General features: G+C 38.8%; 1 long non-coding RNA gene across 3 annotated transcripts in view; it reads right to left on the bottom strand.

Moving 5' to 3' along the window:
* The window catches only part of LOC106781918 (uncharacterized), a 135,986-nt gene that overhangs the window by 30,162 nt on the left and 84,296 nt on the right, over nt 1-21,528 (bottom strand). For 2 of the 3 annotated variants that reach the window (XR_011428499.1, XR_011428500.1), the window contains exons 6-8: nt 16,182-16,253; nt 11,737-11,912; nt 8,623-8,720 (exon numbers count right to left, since the gene is read on the bottom strand). This is a non-coding gene — a long non-coding RNA (uncharacterized lncRNA). Of the gene's footprint in view, nt 1-6,707; nt 8,103-8,622; nt 8,721-11,736; nt 11,913-16,181; nt 16,254-21,528 lie in introns of those variants that run through there. The other variant, XR_002801572.2, reaches the window with a different exon arrangement.

The raw sequence follows: 21,528 nt of genomic DNA, 5'->3' as shown, positions 1-21,528 counted from the left end.
AAAAACAATTGGTAAAAATATTGTTCATGATTAAATGTTTAAAATAATTGTGTATAAACCCTATCATTTATGATTAGATACCATCAGAGCCTTTGTTTCTCTTATGTCAAAAATCAGTTCTTAGTGTGCGTCTATTGTAGACTCAGTCTTATCTAGGTAATTTACTTCAGCTATCTCAGGATAAATTCTGTAAAAGACTAAACATTTCACGTTTCTCAATCTCAATCTTGCCAGTTTTTTCTCGTATTCTCTAGACATGCTCTACATTTCTACTTCTTGGCTAAATCTCAATATTTCTAACAAGTTAACAACAGAAATCCCAGAATTTGTGTACAAAACTTCACGCTTCCAAGATTTCCTAGGTGGATATAAATCTTTTCTCCACAGGGTTCACAAAACTCAATACAAATTTAATTATCCTTCACACCATAGCCATAAGGGTAAAAGAATGAGATGAAGTTCAGACCAAAAGGAAATAAAACTAAACATAACCCTCAATACAAGTATGTTCCCCAAGGTTAAAAACAAAAGCTTTTAAGTCATGTTGGAATTAATCATTCATACTATTGTGTAGCCTAAGAAATCTTTGTAGTTCATATACATTACAAAACTAAATACCAGCAAAGAGTACACAGGATAGTCCTTAGGAAGACACCTGGCATTTAGAGAAACACATCCTTCTTTTAAAAGGACATTCTAAATAGAGCCAACTAGCCAAATAAATTTTAATGCATATAATTAAAAAAGAGAAAGCGTAATTTATTTATTCTCACCAATACAATTTTGGAGGCAGATAGATTTAATGTCAAGATTTTCTTCTAACACTCGTAGGTGGTTCTGAGTCATGTCTGCACTAGTATGTCCAAGGCCATTGTCAACATCTGTCAAGTTGTCTCATGAATTTTCAGTTGTGGGTTTTGGGTTATTTTCCATTTGACAGTGTAAACTGAGATTTTTTGCAGCTACTTGATCCAAGATTATCGGATCGCCATGCGCTGTCAGAATCTGGGAACACTGGTTTCCACGGGAACCAGAACTTTGTCCAGCTCATCATAGGCCACCACTTTTTTCTATACTACAAAGAAGCTATTTTTCTAATAGGGATGTGTTGCATATTGCACATGTTATCCTTGAAGCTATCTGCTGTTTGAGAAAGGGAAATGTTTTCACTCTTCTGAAAATTAAAAAATTTTATGATCATGGTCCATAAGCCCAGACGTAGAAAGGAAATATTGTCATTATTTATTTAGTATTGACAAAACTTAGTGCTTGAAATGCAACTCAGAGCATTAATCATCTATCTAATGGGCTAAAAGCAACAAGCAGTAAAAGTAGAAAATTCTCTGTCAGAAGCAATTTGCTTCAGAAAATTTACTGAATATGAAATATGATTTTTCTTGATAATGTTCTCCAATACCCTACTCTTATACATTTATTTTTTAATTTTTAAGAACTTTAGTTAGCATATTTTAAACAAAGTTTCATAAAATATAAGGGCAGACTTGTAGGGAAATAAATCTTTCAACTTTGGGATCTTTGAGCCATGGATGCAGAGTTGAAAGGACCTTGAATCTTCAGATTCATTTTTCTTTTTCCGAAAATGAAGAAACTGAGCAGTGTTAAATGGCTGGCTCATGCTGCTATTTGATGGGAAAGCCAGGACAGTTCAGATCTGCTTTATACGTGCTTATACACATGATCTCTGTGATGCTGGGGTGTTTCTAAGTCACTGTCCATGGCAGTATTGAAACTCTGTTCTCTAATACCACCTTTACGGTGCGCAGTACAACTGTCCCTCCATTATGCAGAAATTATGCTCTGTTATTCAAATAAATAGTGTCCTCCATAAGTCAGAAATAATGAGTTCTGCTAACTCATGTACACTTGTGTTCCAAATGTTTGTTTTTAACTAGCTGCTTGTTTTCTATGGGAACATGAGTTCCCTTACTCTCTCCTCCAAGTCATTGAACATGCCCATTCAAGAAGGCTCATTTCTCCTTTTTACCAAACCATGTCTGTCTTATTTAATGCTTAGTTTCAGTCTTGTCAATGACATAAAGCCTCTATAAGTTAATTCTTCCTCACTCTTCACTTCTCCTCACTCCAGTATTTCCTTCCTCTACCCCTCCTTCCTGTCTGTCTCTAAATAATGTGTCCTTCCCTTAATGTAATTTAAAATTATTATTTCCTATGTTCACCATCTAGGATTTCTTTTAACACAATTAAGTAAAAGCCAAACTAACAGTGACTTAAACCATAAGGACATCTACTGTTTACCTAAACAGAAGTCTGGAGGTGGGACTGTGCCTGGGAGACATCAGATCAAATTAAACCCAAAGTTGTTTTATGGTTTCTGTGGTGGCAGAAACCAATCCGATTAGTGTCAGTCTGGACTGAGTTAGGAATTGAAAACACCTAGCTGAAGTGGAAGACATGGGCATAAGAAACCAGCAGGCAGATCATGCCAGAATTGGGGATGACACCTACCAACCTGTTAAGATAAGCTATTAGAAAGGACTTTACAACAACAAGGTCCCACAGAAACAGCAGGCAATAAATTTGTTTTCTGTGAAAATCAGATGGAGTATTGGGAAAAAAGAGCTGTGACTTTAATGAGTAACTTCTATTCATTTATCAAATCTTAAATTACTACCTGCTATCCTACAGCCAATCTAGACTTAGGAGTTCAGGATACTAATGATTAAAGACTATTCTTGTTCTCATGTTCATACTCTGGTTGAGAAGGCAGACATACGAGTAATTACAATTCCATGTCATGAGTGTTCTAATGGTTATATATAAAATGGTATGAAAACCACAACAGACAGCAATTAATTCTGCCTGAGAGGATCAGAGAAGGCACCACTGAGAAGGTGACTTTTAAGCAGAGGAAGAGGGGCGTTCCAAAGACCAGAAGAACACACAGAAACATGAATACAGTGGCATGCAAGAACATAGCATTTTCGATAAATAATGAGAAAGTTTATGTAGCTGGAATGTATTGAGCAAATGGGTGAGACTGGAGACAGGAAGTTGAATCTAAATAAGATGGTTCAGTTAATCTGTGCTTGAGGCTATTCAAGGTCAGAGAAGAAAGTGATCAAGAGGCTAAGAGAATAGATAAGGATGCGGGTGATCATAACTGAACTGACCAACAGTGGATATAGATACGGGAGAAAGTAGCATTAAATGGGGGAGACTCAGACTGCAGGTGTTGTTAAGTTCAAAGAGTAGGTGTGGGATAGTTAAGTAGGGGAGAAGTGGTTCCGTAGGTTTGTTCAAAGAGTGGAGTTCTGAAGTTTAAGGTTTCAAATTTGGAGCAGACTCGAGAGTAAGGGGGGAGTCCATGACCTTGAAGACCACTGGACTATAAGGGCTCTCATATGAGCCAAGGGCATTGAAGTCCACATGGACTTTGAAATTATTCTGTTTAATTGGGTTGCCCTTTGAAGTAGATCCTGAGACAAGGATTTGAGTGTGAGAAGTTTATTTGGAAGGTGATCCCAGGAAGCAGTGGTAGGAGAAGGGGAGAGCAACAGAAGAAAAGGAAGGAAGTCAGTATTAGGGTGTCTTATTGGGCAAGTTCCTGCAGTGGGTCATTGGGGCTGAATCCTTCTGGATAATTCTAGCAGAGAGCATGGACTACCTGTCAAAGCGATCCACACTCCCTCTAAGGGTGAGAAAGCTGGAGTATTCTTTCTCAAACTCCCTTTTGTCATTGACTGAGGACAGATCCCAGCAGCAGTAACTTCCTAGCACTTCTGCCTCTAGAGGAGAGTCACAGGAGCTTGTAGCAAGAATGACCAATGGATATTAGAGCAGTGAGTGCTAAGGGATAGAGTTGTGGCACTGACAGCATCGGCTGTGTTTACCCTAGGTCATTTTAGGAGTTGAGCTAGAGAGAAACTTTACGAGCTGGGCACCAGAACCCTTGGTGGAGTTGAGTGAGTAACATAGAGGCTAGGAAAGAAAGCAAGAAGCTAGAAAAAAAAGTGCTATTACAAATCACAATTCCACACACTGCCGGCAAATATTGAAAATGCTTGGTGAGAGAGCTGGAGTACCTACTAAAAATTCCATTCAGTCAAGGGCTTCTGGGTATTATAATAATTGAAGGTAAGAAATATACTTCTGGCTGACATGCTTTATAACAGCATGTCATGAAGTCAGTAAGTCATAGGCCCGCCATTTCTTTACTGTCAGCTGACGTTAATTGATGTTAACAAGTCAATAGAGTCACGCTTCTAGAGCTATCATGAACTGGCTTGAACAAGATGGCTTTAGGAGCACCATCTTCTCTGCAGAAGCACATCCTCTTAGTCCCAGCTCTGCTTGATTCCTCTCCTGCTTTGGGATTCACTTCCAGGGAGACAGTATTTACCATGAAGGAACATCGCAGAGGGACCCCTCATGTAACTACTTCTCCTATGTCTACCAGACCCTTGGTGAATTAAGAAAAGACTACACAGCTTGCTCATGGTTGCTTCTGTATTTGAAGAAGTGATCTCTGCTTTGGTGAAGGAATCTTCTAGAACTCTAGACCTCTGTTTTTTAATGACCTTTCTTTTAATGTCTGTAACTCATTCTTTCTTTTCTTATCATTTGCAGTTCTGAGCCATCAATCCCAAATCATAGCTTTTAATGGTCTGCTAGCGTATTTTGACGATTCCCATGTTACAAATGAGTCATGTTCTTCAGTGGACTATCTGTAAATTGGGATTTCATATATCAATCCAACATAATTCTGTTTTTGAAATACTGTGTTTGTATCTTCCAAAATTCTAGCAAATTTGTCTATCCAAAATTCCCAAACTAAGCATCCCAATTGTTTCTCTGTATCTCAACACCACCATTGTGTATGCTTATTATTTTAATATAGTTTATTATTTAATAAAAATTTGCAGTACGATATCATGTTCTTTATCTCCTGCTGTGTTTATGGATGTCAGTAGGTGTACCTATATCACTTATTTCCCAACCCTTTGTCAACAGTAAAAATCAACATTTAAAAAAAATTCTCTCTCTATTTTTGTATTTTAGGAAGACTTTACTAAATTTTCATTTATGTTAAGGACACAAAAGTAAGAAGTACACAATTATAATACAAGGCTTAGCAATTGAAAGAAGGCAGGGGAGACTGCATTATTCAACGTTCTCACTACATGTAAGTGATGAAAGTTTCTACATCTGACCAACTCCTGTTATTTTTCAAAGACACCTACGTAACCACATACATTTGTAGCTCAAGTATTACATAGCAATACATACCTACATATATTTGTAGTTCAAGAATTACTTTCTAATTATTAAAATGTATATAATCTCTTGTTCTACATCAAGCAATTTGACCATATAAGAATGATACTTGTTCCACTTTCTGTATTCTCTACTTATTTACAGAAAATGGAAAACTGAAATGCTAACCTAATCTAAAGCCCCATCACTACTTCCAAAATTCAAATAAAATTCTTACTCAGATTTTGTGGTAAGCATTCTTAAATACCAAATAGCATATTCTTTACTATCAATGCTGTCCCTTGAGAGCTCATAGTCCTTGTTTATGGTTCTACTTCAGGTATAAAGCTGTCTCTTTAATTCACCTACCAGTCATAATAAATAATATGGCACACTGTCAACTAAACCTTTGAGCAAGGAAAACTCTTTAAAATAGCTAATGAGAATATATGGGATTGCAAACCCTGTAGAGGTGGGCATCTAGATTGTATCTTTAGGAAATACAGAGTCCAGCTTTCTTCTGAAGTCCTGCTCAGCTTCCTTGATACTCACAGTTCTATCATATCAGGCTGCAGGAGAAGTGTGTCAGTAGCCTTATCGCTGCCTGAGGGCCACTGCTTATCTGAACAGCCCTTCAGAAAAAGGTACTCTTTCTAGTTCCCAGGTTCATCTTTGACCTATGACTTATTTTTAAAAGATTTTATTTTTCCTTTTTCTCCCCAAAGCCCTCCGGTATATAGCTGTATATTTTTTGGTGTGAGTCCTTCCAGTTGTGGCATGTGGGAGGACACCACCCCAACATGGCCCGATGAGCAGTGCCATATCCCTGACCCAGATCTGAACCGGTGAAACCCTGGGCCACCGAAGCAGAGCAGGCAAAGCCAACCACTCGGCCATGAGGCCAGTCCCCTGACCTATGACTTTTTGGGACTGAGCATTGTTCGCACTTATTCATTAATGTTAATCCTTAGTAACCAAATTGTAGCCGTGTAACATATATACCTAAAATGTTAGTTTAAGACATTAGACATATGCAATAGGATGCCCCATTTCCCCTGTTTTTGGAAGTAAAATCTTAGAAGTGGAGAACAAAGGCTTACAGAAAACTTAAGGAGGATTTTGGACAAGTCAGCATCATTCTTATTCTTGCTTTCACCAAAGGCCACACTTGGATTAATGCAGTTTCTCAACCTCAGCTCTATTGGTATTTTCAGCCAGACAATTCTTTGCTGCAGGGGCTGTCCTGTGCATTGTAGGATGTTTAGCAGTATCCCTAGTCTCTATCCTCCAGATAACAGTAGCTCCCCCAGGTCATGACAAATAAAAATGTCTCCAGACGTTGCCAAATGTCCTCTCGGGGGCAAAATCACCCCAGTTGAGAATAACTGGATTAATGGAAAGGTGGAAGGAAACTATTCTTTTCACATAAGTAATAAAACTCACACAGAACTCCTGCAGGAAATAAACTCATGTAGCAGAAAACAGGTTGGCCTTTTTATTAGTTATCCTAAACACCCTCAGGCCACGTTCTAGATTGCTGCTTGGATGTTGACAGTGAAGTCCATTTTCTCAGCAAAAAAGGATTAAAGGGAGAAAAAGCCACTGAAATGATATATGATACAAGGCTGCACAATTGTCAAGTAAGGGAATACTATAAATGCTGCTACATTAGTTAATAATCCACAAGAGTTCAAAACAAATTTTTGTGTAGGACCCATTCAAATTTAGTATATTTAAAACATTCTAAATAAATGTCTTGGTTTAAGACCTCTACTTGTTTAAAATAATAATGATTCTTTAGTTTTGTTTTTCTAAATAAAGATGGAAATCCATCAACCATAGACCTCATCTAATTAAGTAATTCATTTTTTTAAACCAGGAAATAGGCACTGGTTTTTTCATTTCACTGGACAGTCTCTGCAAACTCAAATCCTGCAGGATCTATTGTCTCTGCCTGCAACCGTGCTTTGCAGTTAAGGTCATTCCATTGTGGATAGAAATGGAGGGATTCTGCTGTGGACGTTAAAACAGTATAATTCTGCCATGGCCATTTAAAACAGTATTTTTTCCACAATCATTTCCCACCACGGCTCTTGCCCTCCCCCCAATATTCAAACATATGCTCAGTCCTTTCAGGAAGGAAGGAAATCTACCCAGGAGGTATAAAATGAGCATGATTCAAATGTTTTGTCAGCTGGAGTCCTAGCCAGCAACCAATTTTCACAAACTCTTGTACGTTATTCAAATTATCATAATATTATTCAAATAATCATAACACAGCACTGGGTCTTTGACCTATTAATTATCCTTTCATCCATTCCCTCCCTGCTGCCGAGTTAATTAGTCAGATGGTGGGGTCTCTGCTTTATGTACATTATCTCAACCACAGAAAGCCACAAAGTTGCGTCAAGAACTACAGTTAGAGTCATCCTTTTCCGTCCTAATAATCATGTATGCAAATTATTTTTTAATTTTTCTCTTCTTGCTAATAGCCTTACTATTCAGAGGAGAGCAGGCGTGACTTCATCCCTTTTCCACTGTCTGTGTATATTCTTTTTTTAAAGAAGAAATGAGTGGTAGCCAGCCACCAGCCAGCCCAGATAGCATTCTTGCCCTAGTTTTTCCTCTCATTGAAATAGAGTAAACCACTTCTTGGACATGCGGAATACTCTTTACCCTGTCCTTCGTCCCCCAAAGCCATAATTGAGTATCCTTGATTGGCGCTGGCAGTGGGATGTGGTCCTGTCTGCTGCTACATGAACACCAGTGGGCTCATCATTCAGAAATCTAATCCCCAGCAGTTCACAGAGTGGCTTCCTGAAATTCCTTCCTCGTGTACAGTAGAGCTCACCATATGACATCAGTCTCTGTAAATAAACATCAAGCCATATATTTCATGTCAGAAATGCCATGAGGGTGTTAAGTTTTTTTCATATACCTCTAAACAAACTGAATGGATTTTCTGTCAAAGTTTTTATTTTTTAAGACTACAAGAGTCTCTTTCAGATTGGTAAGGAAGATTATTTTTATGAATGTAAGATTGAAATTAGCTAGTTTTCTTTTCCATTCTCTCAGTGAAAGTTGAGTCAGGAAAACAGAAACTACTCTAGATATTCTCAAATAGAGGAAATTCAATATAGCGAGTGGATGACAGAGTGATGGAAGAGCTAAGAAGCCAAATAGAGAATAGAGGCAACCCAGAGATTAGCAACAGCAAGAAGCCACGAGCACCCCTAGAGAAGAGCTGCTGACAGTAGAATCCAGAAGCCAGGCCTCCAGCTGAAGCTTCAACCATGGAGGGGGCTGCCCATGGGAGCTGTGACCACAGAGAAATGCAGTCACTGCAGGAGAGCACCCCATGAGGCAGAAATAGAAAGAGAGAAATACCTCTGCTCCTTCTTTCTTCCTTCCATCGAATCTTCACTAGGCCTCGACTGATGGAATTTTTCTAGAAACCAGGTGCAAGGAAGCCTAGAAAACATTACCTGCAGGAGAAGTGTGGGAGAAGAATCTGAGGGTTGTATCGATGTTCACTTTCAGTGATAGTTAAGTGAATGCAGAGCTAGTCAAGATCAGTTAAATGACAGATTCATGAGGCCCATGTAGAGGGGCACGTAGAATTAAGCCCCACTCATCCAGAATTCATAAGAACTCACAAGAAATTTACCCCAGTCTAAATAATTAAAGAGTAAGCCAAAGAGGTTAAAGGAATAAACAAAACCAAGAAGCCATCTATTTCAAGCATTCTGTTGCCTCTTGGATATTGTAATTGGTGGAATAATGACCCTCCAGAGATGTCCAAGTCCTAATCTCCAGAACTGTGAATATGTTACTTTACATAACAAAAAGGATTTTGTAGATGTGATCAAGGTTCAGGACCTTACGTTGGGAAGATTCTCCTGGATTATCTGGGTGGGTCCAACCTTATCATATGAGTCTTCAAAATTGGAGGACCTTTCCTGGGTGCTATGAGAGAGAGGTGACAGGAAGAGGTGTCAGGGAGATGTGAAAAGGACTCACCAGATATTACTGGTTTTGAAAATGGAAGAAGGGAGCCAGGAGCCAAGGAAGGTGAGTAGCTTCTAGAAGCTGGAAATGGCAAGGAAACAGATCCTACCCACTCCACTTGCTGCCATTTATCAATTTTTCCACACACTACTCAATCCATCACTTCCATCAGCATACAAAATTGCTGGCATTTCTTTCATTTTATTAAAAAAAGCCTTCTTGTGGCCTCAATTCTCCAGTAGTTACTACTGCCTTCCTTTGCTCCTTTTTTCAGCAAGCCTTTTGAATTTGTCTACACTTGTTCTGTTTAATTCTGTGTTTCCTGTTCTCGCTTAAAGCCACTCCAATCAGACTAACTGCCCCCGCCTCTCCAGTAACAATCAATTCTCAGTCCTCACCTTACTTGACCTAGCAGCAGCATTTGCCACAGTTGATCACTCTCTCCTCCGTGACGCATCTCTTTTTTTCGCTTGCCTTCTGGAACACCAAGTTCTTCTGCTTCAGTGGTCACTCTTTCTAAGTCTCCTTGGTTGCTTATTCCTCTTCTCCCTGACCTCTTATGCTGATGGTCCCAGGATTCAGACCTTGGCTGTTTCCCTTTCACTATGTACACTCATTCTCTTGATGATCTTATCTTTTCTCATGGATTTAAATACCATCTATACACTGATGATTCTCAAATGTTATCCCTGGTCCAGGATTCTCTCCGGAACTATTGACCCAGGTATCCAACTGCCTACTTGCCATCTCCACTAGAATGTCTAATAGGCATCTCAGCTTCACATGGTCAAACTGAATTCCAGATTCTCCCTTCAAACCTACTCCACTTCAGCCTTCCCCATCTCAGTTCCTAGTAACTCCATCCCTCCATTAGCTCCAATCAGAAATCTTGGACTCATCCCTGATTCCCTCTTTTTATTCATATGTTCAGACTCTACCTTCAACACATATAGAGATCTCAAAAACAATGAGCATGCCTAGCTCCTACTTACCAAGTTTTTATTAAAAGGAACCAGGAATTCTTGAAGAAATGGCTGATTCTTGGGCTGGGGCTGAGAAAGTACGAAATGGGCCTGGATCATCTTATTGTGCCAGAAGTGAAAAAGTGCTCAAATTATGACAGGGACATGGCAAAAGGACACTGGCCCCAGCTTGAAAAGTCTCCCACTCTCCAAATCTGAGATAATTTGAGCATCTAAATAAATGTAAATATGTTTTCTTATGTGGCAAAAGGGAATTAAAGTTACAGACAGAATTTAGGTTGCTAATTAACTGACCTTAAAATGCAGAGACTGTCCTGGATTATCTGGGTGGGCTCAATCTAATCATATCAGCTCTTAAAATAGGAAAACCTTTTCTGGCTGTGGTCAGAAAGATGTGACAACAACTGAAGGGTCAGAGAGATGTGATATTGCTGGTTTTGAAAATGGAGGAAGGGAACTACAAACTAAGAAATGTGAGAAGCCTCTGGAATCTGGAAAAGGCAATGAAAAGGATTTTCTCCTAGAGTCTGCCAATGACTTGATTTTAGCACTTCATTTTAGGAGTATAGGACTTCTAACCTACACAGCTGTAAGATAATAAGTTTAAGTTATTTTAAACCGCTAAATTTGGGGTAATTTGTTAAAGCAGAGTAGAAAACATAAGCATACCTAAAATGGCTACCACTCCCAATTCTCCATGCCTCTCCTATGCTGGTTTTCTTCATAGCTCTGAACACTACATGCCATTTTGCTATATAACTGTTTGCTATTATTTGATATCTTTCCCCAGTAGTTACAAAGCAGAGAGTTTGTCTGCCTTATTCTCTGCTGAGTCCACAGTACATAGAGCAGTACCTGAACAGAAAGGATGCTCAATAAATGTTGGTTGGATAAATATTGAATTTGTGTGTTTACATTAATAAGAGCAGCCATTTCTGAACCTACTTTTCCCTCTCAAGTTGAAATAGGAGATTTAGAATTTGCCATTACACCATTAGGATACTCTGTAGATTTTACCCTTAAACAATTTCCATAAGGATGACTTTTGTTTTTCTGCAGTAAAACTCACAGAATAGCAATAAGTCAGTGCATCCAGGGCTGATTTCTTTAGGACAACTCCCACTGATCAGCAGGAGGAATTCCTGAACTCATTTTAATAAATGGATAACATTTCACCAGTTTCATCTACTGTTTAGAGAACCTCCTTCAGCCATAAATCAGCTCTGTGACCTAAGAACTGGGCAGGGAATTGTCAAAGTCCCTTTGCCGAGTAATTCCAGAAATGCCTTAAAGCTCAACAAAGGAGGGATCTGACATTGGAAAGCTGAAATTTATAACCTAGGGACAAACCCCACTAGGGCAAAAAAACACATCAGGCTGAAAGCCCTGGAAGACCTTTTCAGTCTTTGCTTACCGAAGTCTTCATATCTCTATAGAGGACTCTTTTCAATTAAGAAAATTAATCCATGAAAATTCAGCCTCAATTGTAACCAGGACTGTAAATCTTTACCTGTCATGATTCTTTCTAAAGTCCCAGGAGGGGATCCTGTAAACGAGCTGCTGTAGGTCTGTTGGGCTGAAATAGCAACGAAATGGCATTCTTCTGAGCACTGGACAGAACCCTTTGGATGCCAACGGTAAAGAGCTCAGGTCACTTTCTGTGACCTGCGAAGTGGCATGAACTTCCTGGGTAAACACCAAGAAAGTTGAGCACAGTTTTAAACATGGCAAAGTGTTTTGAAACACAACTTTATTCAAGAAGCTACCTTGGATTCCTAATAAGGACGTATTTTTCCAAAATAAAAAATAAGAATTTCCTTTAACCTGAAAACACATTATTTAGATTTATTACTTTCATTAAATGAAACAATAAATGATTCTGATCTGTTGGTTCATCTTTTTCTTTAGAGCAACATACCTTAAAGTTAGAGTTCCAGCTAACTAAAATCAACTCTACCAATTATTGCTGATAATCTAGACAATCTATTCTTACCCAGCCTATAAGAGTTGCTCTTCCAAATTGCACTACAATTATGATATATTCTTAATTGCTGACTTGCTAAATCTTTATTTACACCTACATATAGGAAACCATGTATAGCTACTGGATAAACTTAGATTTGGGACAGGCTCATATAGACTTGAAAACAACTAAAAAAATTACATGAGGCTAAATATTAGTTTAATAAATTGAAAAACTGGGTTGTAGGGTACTGAACAATTAAACAAAGATTTATCAAGCCATTTGTTTTCACAATCAAAAGTTTTTCTTATGGGGCCGGCTCCATGGCCGAGTGGTTAAGTTCAAGCGCTCCACTGCGGCGGCCCAGGGTTCTGATTCTGGGCGTGGACATGGCACGGGTCGTCAGGCCACTTTGATGCGGCGTCCCACATCCCACAACTAGAAGGACCCGCAACTAAGATATACAACTAGGTACAGGGGGGTTTGGGGAGATAAATCCAAAAAAAAAAAAAAAAGAAGATTGGCAACAGTTGTTAGCTCAGGTGCCAATCTTTAAAAAAAAAAAAAACGTTTTTCTTATATGAAAATGGCTTTTACAAAACAATCATAATCTCGTTAAACTTGGCTCTTCAAATATCTGCTCATGGTCTTATAGCTTTGGAGAATAACACCTTATATTTGCAAAGCAGGCAGGAGCTGTATGTTTTAACTTTCATCAATGACCTATTTGAAGAAACAGGAAACTCATTGATTTAGCTGACATAGTCACCTGGAGAGAAAGTGGACTCCTTAACAGATGGGGCTGAAATTCAAAATGACCTTGCTAAGTTGGAGAAGCAGATAGTCCCAGGCAGAGAGACACTCAAGACGATAAGCACAATAATTTATTTAGAGTAAAACTAGAGCAGAAAAGTATGTGAGAAGAAGGGGGCAAACCTGGTAAGCAAAGGTGGGCTCTGAGGGCCTGAAAGCTGTCGAGCTGAAGCTAACGAAATAACACAACAATTAATAAAATAATGAATAATTTTAAAGCAAGCATAATATGTACTACAGGTTTATGTCCAAATGTGGAAAAGGGGTTAAAGAGAGATTTAAAAATCTCCATAAGATTCAGAGAATGAAAATTAGCGAGATGAAAGTTTTGCAAGAAGATTGTTTTAGAAAAGGAAATATCAAAATATTAGCGTATTGAGTGCCTACTATATACTAAGTAATGCAAATACAAAGGTTTATTCCCATTTTCTCTCAAGGAGTCTTGAGTCTAATAAAAGAAATGCAAGTAAGTAAACAAATGCAACAAATGAGTGTTTTGATCACAGATTGACACAATATTTAGCAATAAGCTTCAAGCCTGTTTAAAAACAGTCATAATAATGTGGAATTGAGGCATAGAGAGATAAGAATGTTGCCTAAATTGCTAAGTGGTAGAGGCAGAAATTAAACCCAAATAATCTGATGCCAGATCCATGCTCTTAACCTCTCTATACACTGCCCCCTGTTTAAAAGCACAAAAATTCAAGGTTGTAGGGCCTGGAAGTTAGTGACTACAAGTGTCTGACATCTAAAATACTCAAGCTTAGAAAGCTAGTTTCTACTATCCTCAACTAAAAAATGGCTAGCCAAGCTGGGACCCATGAGAAAACAGTCCAATGCCACAGGCAACATGGGACTTCCATACTCAAGAGGCCATCTTCCCTTGGTATCAGACACATTCTATTTTTTTTGGTACAATATTAATTTTGGAGGAGAGAGGAACAGGAACTTATTTAAGTGACCCCAAGTAAAAGAGGAATTTATCCTAAGAGTGGAAATAAAAATGGATAAAATAAGAACCTCCACCATCAGGCTAGGCCATCTTGGAAACCCAAGGAAAGATGAACCCTCTGGCCTCATGGGAAGAACAGGAAGTGTGGAGGGTCAGCCTCAAGGAGATGAAGTCAAGAAGTTCATTTCTAGGGCAACTCTAGGAACCCCTTCAGCAGCAGGAGTTGATGGAGCTTCTGCCATCCAGGTGACTTGGTTCTTTGGGCTTTGTTTTTCCTGGTCCTCATGCTACCAGCCAGCAACCTCACTCTCTCTTCCCTTAATTCTCTTGTTGTCTCACAGTCTGTGCCAGCTCACAGATTCTGCTTCCTCATCATGTCGACATATCCGTGGGCCTGACGGCCTCAAATCTTGGCTCTTCAACTCCTGCTCATTCCCTTCATAAATCACATTTCAAATTTTGTATTGAAACAGGTGCTGATTGGTCAAACTGATCTCAGCATCCCTATTTGAAGAGAGCTTTTCATTCCAATTGACTTTAAAGGTTGTAGATCAACCTATTAAATGTCTGACTGCTGCTTGAATTGGCTGTGTGTACAGTGGTTTGTGAGATTTGCTGGGGGCGAGGTGGGGTGTGAGGAGCGGGGCAGGCCTGTGTCGGTCAGAAGTTGGCCACTTCTGTGCAAGGGATGGTTTAGGCCTGTTCACCCAGACAGGAACTAACATTTGTTGATCTTTAGGATGTGCAAAGTACATACGTCTTATTTAATCTCATAACAACCTTAAGAGGTAAGTATTAACACCTCCATTGGCAGGTGGTAAAAGTGGTTAAGTCACTATCTGTAGCAGAGCTTAGATTTGAACCAGGTTTGCCTGACTCCAAAGGCCTTCTTCCTCTCACAATCCCATACAGTTTCCCATCATTTCACCCCTAAACATGCTCTTATAAGCAAGAACTGAGAGGACACTGAAGGCACTATAAATACCTTTTGAACCATGCTCTGGGAAGAAAATATAGATAAAATAGATATTCCCAAATATTTAATTTCTTTGATCCATAGAGAGTTTTAAGAAAATAGTGGGCAACTAACATCCTCATCTTGCTGAAACCAAATGTTGTTCAAATGCAAATACCTGAACCAGATATAAGAAGAGCAAACATTTGTGTAATGCTTTCTCTGGGTACCACCCTTGAAGTAATGTACATTAACTCACTTAATCCTCACAAAAACACCACGAAGTAGGTACTTCACCATCTCCATTATACAGATGGGAAAACTGAGGCAGTGTGAGGTGAAGTACTTGCCCAAGTTCTCCCAGCTGTAAGTGGCAAAGCCAAGACTCAAATCCAGCCCACTTGGCTCCATGTCACATGTGAGCTGTGCTCTTCTACTGTTCTGTGATCTTCTTTGAGTACAGGCAAAAATAGTGCAAAAATAGACCTAGCTGAGTGTGTTTTAGCTGTCCTCTAAAGAAAAAGTCTAAATTTTTTAGACGCAATTTTTGAAGTATTGCTATGATAAAAAAGAGGTGTGAATCTATCATGGATAAAAACCTGTCAAAAATTTTTAAAGCCACTCCATATACCACTATTCGAACTATTAATCTCATAGAATTATCCTTCCATCTGTTTGGGGACTGACACATGAAGAGCTATGAGTCACAAGGAAGTCTGCAAACAATACAGTGTCAAGCATTAATTCTACCATTTACTCTTGAAAAAACAATAGTTCCTGAATATTAAAGTATTATATATTGAATATAACAACTTCAGCTTGCTCTTATGACTTCCTCTGTTCAAGGCAAATGCTTATGTTTACCAGAACTAGGGTTCAAGAGGTTTAGAAATATTATGTATCTGTAATGCATGTCACTTAGTCGATTCATTTGCAAAGGAAAATAATAAGCAACAGACTGAAGGTAATGAATGAAATTCCTCGAGAAATGAGCTCAGAGAAGTTCAGTGTGAAACATGCTCTGAATAAAGCATGCTACTTATTCCTACACCATGCCTTATTCCTACACCAGAATACAGGCAGCACTCAAACCAAGACTCAGTTGCTCTGTACCAGTTGTAAACCCACACCTAGAACAATGCCTGGCACAGCCATTTGCTGAATAAATGATAAACAAATGCTACAATCCTCCCATTCAAGGTCACAGTCAGTCTTTGGTCTCTTTAGTTGACCTCCCATTGATATCAAGTAGAAACATGACACTTGCCTTACCTAGCAAGTCACGTTTTCTTGGTTTTTGAGTTCTTGTTTTAGCGTTGATTTTCCTGCACAGAAGATGCATACCTAGCAAAAAAATTAAACACTGCTGAGCTGTTAATATTCAAGGAAACAAAGACCAGTCTTATGATTTAAAACTCAGAAAAAGTAGGAATTTTTTAAATTATACAGCTATTTTAATTATTATTGCTCCCTTCAGATATAAATGAGTCTGATCAGCAAGAGTGCAAGGTGCAGGTCAAAGTCTAAAAACCAAGTCTACAGGCAGCTCAGAGTACTCTTCCTGCAGAAGAGAATTTTCCAAGGTGCTGCTGAGCCATTCAAACAAGCCCATACCTTCCCACTGCCCTAGTCTGACAGTTGAAATGTTAGTAGACACCGGAGCAGGGGACAGACTTCTCCAAATTTCCGGGAAGCCATCTCGCTCTGTGATCACTTGTGGATCCCTCACAAACCACACAGACAGGGAAGATAGCAGGACTCCAAACTGCAGACAGCAGGCCTGCCAAACCCTATGGGTATGGATGAAAAGTAAGGAGCCACTCTATCAAGCGACACTGTTACTTCATGGTCAACCTCCTGTCTCTCACACATACCGTGCTTGAGGGCAGATGTCCAGGGAGTGTTCTGGGGAAAACAGGGCACACGTGCCAGCATTTTTGCCCTTCCTTTTCCTCCTCCATCTCTTTCTCCACTACCACCTCCCTTACTCTGCATCCCCCCAACATACACACCCAGTAAAGCACATAAAACCAGTGCAAAATGTTGAAGGAAATTGTGTGTGTCTGTGTCTGTGTATTGCAGCATATGATATATACTTGTAGGGGGTCCTAATCAAACTTTTAGAGCACACATAACCACAACAGTTCAGGATGTTTGAAGGTCATGAGAACAATATTGGAAAATAAGGGTGGGACCAAAGAAATGCACTAGTTAAATATCTCCAAATCGTGGTAGCTGGAAAATTATTTTTGGAATGTCTGGAGCCTGACTCTAAGATGCCGTAAATTATATGATGCATTGTAGATTTAATAGTAGTTTTTCAGGAGGAAGAAGGTCCACGAATGAATGGTGCAAATACAGTTTTAACAACTGGAAAAGCATCCGTATATCCATATAGTCATGGACAAACTCTTCTTCAGTGGAATGAGCAAAGTTTGAGTCAAAGATTGTTCATCAACGTTGTCTAAAGAGTCTTTGGATTGACTTTCAGCCCCTGAGAGACATGCCCGGCCTTATGGTGACAAGCTGTTTTTCATAACCAGTGCTCATCATTTTGGTTTCCTTAGCTCTTGAAAATTGACAGTATAATTCTGAGGGATATTGAAAAATATGAGAATTTCTTCTGCATTTCCTATTTGGTTAAACTAATAGTTTCATATTTTTCCTCCATTAAATTACATATCACTGGAAGTTAAACAGCTTTTCTTGAAAGTCAGCCCAAAGATTTGACAGATATGTTACTCATAGAAGCTGAGCCTCTTTGTGGCCCATCTTGGCATCATGTCACCTTGAAGAGGAAAACCAATCTTGATGTCCAGAATTAATCGAAAAGCAATTTAAATCTTTAGCGCAGTCTTTCAAAAATGCCAGAAAAGAATTTTATTTATATCACATAGAAAAACATATTTGAATGCTCTTTCTCCATCTTTGTCTCTCACTCCTTCCCCCTGCTTTGCCTCTCTGCCAAGCAGAAAAAAAAAAAATCTCCCTAAAACTCTCTCTGAAGCCCATCACCTACTGCCTCTTCTCCTCTCTCTTCTCTCCTGCTTTCTGGATCTTTCTGTCTTCCATTAGAAACTCTCTGCCTTTCCCAGGGTGAATTAGCCAAGCCAACTGTCTTCCCCTCATCTACGACCCAACTGCTACCACAAAGCCCAGAAACTAAGGGAATTAAAAGCCTTCTCCATGGCAGGAAGGGAGATCAGAGGCTTATATTGTCTTATCAAAGGTAGATATTCAGAGCTTGAGTAATGATTCTTCAGATACATGAATTGAGGATCCCCAAGCTCTCCTAGCTTTGAAACATCTTGTTTATGCAGGATTTGGCAATTTCTTGTGCCTTAAATTGAATTGCCTGGCAGATGTCAGTCAATCTTCTGTGTACAAAATAACATGTAGCCAAGTGTAGTCATTTTGAGAGCATTTGAAGCAAAAAATCAATAAATCCAAGTTTAATTAAAGGTCAATATTAATTACCCAATGGCTAATTTTGTACATTTATATATTTTCAAATAATAACAACTACATCAAAACTTAGTGATCTGCATGCACCTGGCAATTTTCTCTTGTTGTTGGTTGTAAGAAGCATCTTAATTTCATATGGTTAGTTAGTTGAGGAAATGTGGTATTTGGAGTACCGAAGGACTTCTGTGAGTTATTTATAATATTAAGAGAAAGTTGGTTATTAAGGGACTGAATCCATTCTATTTTCCAAATTTCACCTAAAAATTGTAAGATAAGATATTTCTAAGGAGGTTCGTAGAGCATCTAATCCTAAACAACTTTGTGTTTTTCTCTCCCTTTTTTTTTGGTGAGGAAGATTGTCCCTGAGCTAACATCTGTACCAATATTCCTCTATTTTGTATGTGGGATGCTGCCACAGCATGGCTTGATGAGTGATGTGTATGTCCATGCCTGGGATCTGAACCTAAGATAAGGGCTGCCAAAGCAGAACACGTGAACTTAACCGCTATACCACCAGGCCAGCTCCTGTTTTTCTCCCATTTTAAAAATTAAGGTATAATGTACATACAGTATTATTCACCCATTTACTGTACAGTTCTGAAATTTTTGACAAACACATACAGTCACATCACCACCACCTCAAGCAAAATGTGAAACAGCCTCTATAATTTTGCCTTTTCAAGACGGTCGTATAAATGGAATAACACACTATGTAGCCTTTTAAGTTTGGCTCTCTTCACTTATCATCAGATGTTTAAAATTCATCCACAAGGTTGACTGTATCAGCAACTCATTCCTTTTTATTACTGAATAGTATTCCATTGTAATGCACCACGGTTTCTTTCTCAGTTCCCTAGTTGGGGGATATTTGGGTTGAGCAACTTTGTGTTGTGTGTTCTTCGAGGAGAGAAGTCCACGTAAACTAGACCATCAATTTCAGATCCTAGTTCTCAGCTCAAATGTCCCCATATATATTATAGCTGATCTAATAAAGTTCTAAATAACTGTCTTTCCACAGTTCTCATTTGCTAGCTAGCTTTTACTGACCATTACACTTGTAGGGTTGTGAAGTAGAACAAAGTCAATAGAGGAAAGGACAGAATTTAGAATTTTAATGACCTGACTTCAAATTTAATACTGAGCAGGTTATTTAATCTCTCTCTCAGTTTCCTGATTGTAAAAAGAGGATAAGCACATCCATTCACAGTCTCGCGAGGATGAAATGAGGTAATACAGCTGAAGGAATCAAGCGGAGTTCTGGAACATAGGCAATCATAACATTAGCTTCCATTCACACCTCAATCTGATTAGGTTGTTATTTTGAGACATTTATATATGGATTTAAAATTTTTTTTCATTTGGATTTTTTTTCCTTCTTTGTCAGTTTCTCTTTCCCTTCCTCTCTTTCAAGCAGGGAGCTGGCTGTAAGGGAGATAAGTGGTAGAGCAAAACCTTAAAGCTCCCTATAAGTCTTTCTCACATTTGTTTCACTAAAGGCCACAGACTGTGTTGGAAGAAAAGTAGATAAAGATCTCCCCTCTGTTAGATAGAAGTTCTTCCCGGAGGTGGGAAATGGCGGGAGGAGTGAAGGATAGTGCAGAGGAGGCTGGGGTGAGAGAGAGAAGCACATCCCAACGAGATCACCAGGATGGTAGCAAAACCCCATAGAGGAAGACCCCAGAGAGGAAAGGGAGCAGGCCACACATCTAGCAAAATGGGACTTTAGGGAACCTAACCAAAAAATTCCTGTGCTCCAAGCATGAGATGGGGGCCATCTGGACCTGAGGAGGCTGTGCAGACAGAGATGAGGGAGATCTCAGAAGCATCCCGTGGATATGAATGACTGGGACAAGAGAAACTGTACCCTCCCCCACAAATCTGAATACTGTGTAAGTTCTCAGAAACTTCATGTAACCCCAGGAACTGAGTGTCGAGGGGGATCTCAACAAAGATCTAGATTTTTTTTCCCCATTTTCTGCCAATCTAATAGAGAAGATGCATAGAGTTACAAGTTGAGTAAGAGACAATAAAAAAAATTTTATGCCTTGCACGCCTGAGCTCATAAACCCGTAGTTGTAATTCAAAGATAGAACACAGACATGATTTTCCCCCTTATGTTGTTTCACGCATTTATCGAACTATATAAATGAGGAGACAAAGGGGCTATGAGGTGCATTGGTACCATCATCAGGTAAGGTGGTCATAATCAAAGCTTATTTCTATTAGAAATGATGAAATCCTTATAATCTTAAATTAGCATCTCCAGTAGTCATTTCTTTATGAAAATGCATTACCAAATTATACTACCTTAATCTCTGGAAAAGGAGCACAATGAGGAAATGTTACATTTTTTTATAACAATCTCCATGTAGCTCAGGCAAACACATCGAATGTAAGATGTTTTACCATGCATATAATTAATTTCTTCCCCAAATATTTTCTGTCATTTTTGCTCACTATTTACTCATTCATTCATTTGTTCATTCATTCCCTCACCAAGTGCCTCGCAGGTTCCAGACACTATGGTCAACACATTAACGTCATCTGGACATGTGCAAAGTCTTTAACTACTCTAATCTGACCCCTTCCTTTATTCTTGACATGTATCTGACCTCCATTTTCTGAGGATGAAAATCAGGCGCAGGGAACACGCCTAAGTCCCTGACAGAGTTCAAGGGTTCAGACTCCTTTCATTAGGAGAAAAGAATTCTAAATGGTGGGAGCCCCACTGTTAACCTACAGTGAATTCCCAGAATCCTACTAAAGGCACTTTAAAAAATAGAGTTTCTGCAATAATGGAAAGATATACTAACACTGTCATTCCACTTATGCTCTGAGGAGCCACTGTAATAGCACAGGCTGACAAGTCTGTTTGGGTAAATTAAGAACTACCCTGAAATAAAACTGACAATTCAAATATTTGAAAAGAAAAATGTTGCAAATATTTGGTGATTGTTTTCTCTAAATTAAAGCCCTTTTTTATTTTCTGGTGTTAAGGAGGATTAGAATAAGAAATTAAAAATATCTAAACAAGAGTGCTTGTTTTGAACCTCAAAATATATTTAAGAAGACATCTGAGGTTTTTCACAATTAGAATCTTCATTTTTTAAATTTTGGATTTTTAAAAACTAAATCAAACTGGCTCTGAAGTTCT

The sequence above is a fragment of the Equus caballus genome, chromosome 18 (genome assembly GCF_041296265.1).
Source record: "Equus caballus isolate H_3958 breed thoroughbred chromosome 18, TB-T2T, whole genome shotgun sequence".
Taxonomy (NCBI): domain Eukaryota; kingdom Metazoa; phylum Chordata; class Mammalia; order Perissodactyla; family Equidae; genus Equus; species Equus caballus.
Note: the sequence above shows the minus strand (reverse complement) of the source record. Positions and strands in the feature narration are given on the sequence as shown.